Consider the following 204-nt stretch of genomic DNA (forward strand, 5'->3'; position numbering starts at 1 on the left):
GCACAGTCAACATAATATCCTTCCCTTGGGAGGCCTTGGGTTCTATATAACTCAGCAACTGCTTTCCGTTATCTGGGAAGTTAACCTTGGATCAGCAGCCTGGGTGTGGCACAAGATAAGATATAAGTGAACCACTGGTTCTGATACAGACATTTAAAAAATTGTACACTTTTACTCTTTTATGATATACAGCCATCTATTTTA

This window comes from Ailuropoda melanoleuca, unplaced genomic scaffold, assembly GCF_002007445.2.
Source record: "Ailuropoda melanoleuca isolate Jingjing unplaced genomic scaffold, ASM200744v2 unplaced-scaffold2473, whole genome shotgun sequence".
NCBI lineage: Eukaryota > Metazoa > Chordata > Mammalia > Carnivora > Ursidae > Ailuropoda > Ailuropoda melanoleuca.